Genomic DNA, 2,781 nt, shown 5'->3' on the forward strand with positions numbered 1-2,781 from the left:
GTTGAGTTCCTTTGTGACAGGAAGCTCTTCCACAGATCACCTGCTACTCACAGGTGGAAAGAAGCAGCTCACAGACTCTCTAAGAGTCAGGCAGCGAAGTCCTTGGAAACCAGCATGCTTCCTCCCGAGACAAAAATAACCAAGGGACTCGCCCAAAGCAAGGGCTCCTTCCATGAGGCGGTCTGCTGTCTCTCAACCCCAGGGCTCGAAAGCAGGGTACCATTATCCGCAGCCACAGGGCCACGGTTCTGATCACATTCGCACAGCCCGTCATTGGTTCATGCTTATTCAAAATCACTTTGACACATGCTTATTTAAGATTACTGTGCAGTGGATACTGATGTTGCAGAGATAAAGTCTCCCACCTTCCTGACTCTACGGTTTAGTGGTGAGGAGACCTCAACCGACAAATAATACAGAGTGGAAAGAAAAACCTTAAATTCTTAACTTGTGCTCGCGCCACGCAAAGAGATTTAGAGGGATGATCTCATTAAGTCCTCACAAAACAAGGAGATAGATACCATTACTATCATCGTTTTAAAAATGCAAAAAAGAAAAAAAAAAGAAGAAAAGAAAAGGAAAAAAATTAAATCAAAACAGCCTTCAGAGAGATGAGGGATTTGCCCAAGACGACCAAGCCAGAGGTGCTGGGATAAGAGAGTAGGCCACTCTGACCCCAGAGTCTGCGTTAACACGTCTCTTGCAGGCATCTTTAAAAAAATAAAATTAAATTAAAAAGCTTGCTTATTTCTCCAACCCAGGCTAGATTTATTTATTCTTCCCTGTCGACTTATGTTATGTTAGTATGGATTCACGGACAGTTATTTTATGCTTTGATTCGTAACCCACTACCTTACTTATTTTGTTGTTCAAATCGTTCTAGCTTTGGTCCTTGGGAGGTCTTGCATTCGGCTCATGTATCCCTTTTACATACCCCCATCGCTGCATTTTTAAAATTTTTTTGAGCACTTTCTTACTTTCTGGCACTATGAGATGCTCTGGTCTCATCTTCCAAATTTCCCTGTTGGCAGTGTCTGAAAACTACATTAATGCTATTGATATGCTCAGGTGTACCATAAGCCGCCATATGTATAGTAGCCCAGATTTGCAGCTACACACTGAGTTTTCACAGTGCTTTATTTCTGTTCTTCTACCTTTCTTTCGGATGGAGTCGGCGGTCATCTGGATTTGGCCATAAACCTACGATGCTGGACTTGAACCCTGAGCAGCACCGATCTGCAGTAATGGCGTTAGCTCAGTGCTTTCCGTCGCTCCCAATAAATGGATCAAATTGTCAGTTTCCTAACACCTTGCTTACTCTATTCCACACTCTGCTTTTGTTGAACATTTTTGGAAAAGAGAGAATGCCATTTTACTGCAGCAACATGAAAATAAAACTCAGTCGTCCTTCCTCTATGTTGGAATAAAACAAGACCGGAAGAATCTAACAGTTATATGCCGTCTTGTAATAGTTCTCAACCTCACCTCAGCCCTGCTGATGGGTGGGGCTGGGTACGTCCCCGTGGTGGTTGCTGTCCGGCCATCGGCCATCGTAGGATATTTAGCAGCATCCCTGGCCCCACCCACTAGATGTCAGCAGCGCTCACCAAGTTGTGACAACCAGAATGTCTCCAGGCATTGTTCAGTGTACATCTGAGGGAAAAACCAGCCCCAGTCGAAACCACGGCTCTATAATAGTAACCTGAGAGAGACTCGGAAGTCTGAGTTAACCGCTGGGCCCTTTGACCGTCTTATCTGAACAACTTTGATTCACTGGGCAGGACAGAACTGGGCAAGTCTTGGCAAAGGCAACCTTCAAGGACCAACAAGGGTGGCATTTGGGTAATTTGAAAAGTGATTCAAAAGGTTGGAAGGTTGCTCTGTTTCATTCATTAAAACACCTGCACCCGAGAGGTGAGCGTTAGCTGTGTGGTCTGGCTGGTTTCCAGCCCAGGTGCCTGCAGCTTACCTTCTCCCTTGATTCTCCTTCCAATCTCTGTTGCACGTGGCGCCTTTCCTTTACTTCCGTTCTACACTGCATGACTAAACCGTAATTGTTCTCTTCGCTTCTAGCGATTAGTTAGGGGATATTAATTTGTGATTTGTTTATAGTGTTTAAGTTGGCAAAGCACTGGAGGATGAAAAAGACAAGTCGAATTTCCCATTTTGCCTCTGTGGGATGGAATAGTGGAGAGAGAAACCTTTAAATCATCTTGCCCAAAGAGACCAAATTATCCAATACTTCATAAATCTGTATAAGGCTTTCTTTAATGAAGACCAGCCTTAGAGGAAGTGAGACGGAGCTGGGTCACACTGTCCAGCAGGCTGCTGTTTAGACACGGGTGAAGGACCGAGTGTCCTCATGTTAAGAACATCCCCCAACTTGCCTCTGATCTGCCCTTCCCAGTGGAAATTCCACCATTCTCCAGACTTTTCTCAATTCCCGCTCCTATTTAAACTGCCAGCCCTGTAGTCCGGCCACCATAGAGGACTTGCCTCTGCAGAGCAACAGAGTGACTGGGGTAAACGGAGGAGGACCAATCTGTCCAGGTTCGTCTGGGACTTGCTGGGCGTTAGCAAGGAAAGTCTGGGTTTCAGGAAATCCTTCAGTCCCCTGGGCAAACCAGGATGCTGGGTTGCCCTAACCCCTTGAAGGCAACCTCCATGTCTCACCTAACACACAACTTCAACCCTCTCCTAACACACCTCCCAGCCTCTAGGTCAGGAAGTGCTTTTGCATCTTTAAAAAAAAAAAAAAAAAAAAAAAAATTGGAATGAGAC

Source organism: Rousettus aegyptiacus, unplaced genomic scaffold (assembly GCF_014176215.1).
Source record: "Rousettus aegyptiacus isolate mRouAeg1 unplaced genomic scaffold, mRouAeg1.p scaffold_m13_p_1, whole genome shotgun sequence".
Lineage (NCBI taxonomy): Eukaryota > Metazoa > Chordata > Mammalia > Chiroptera > Pteropodidae > Rousettus > Rousettus aegyptiacus.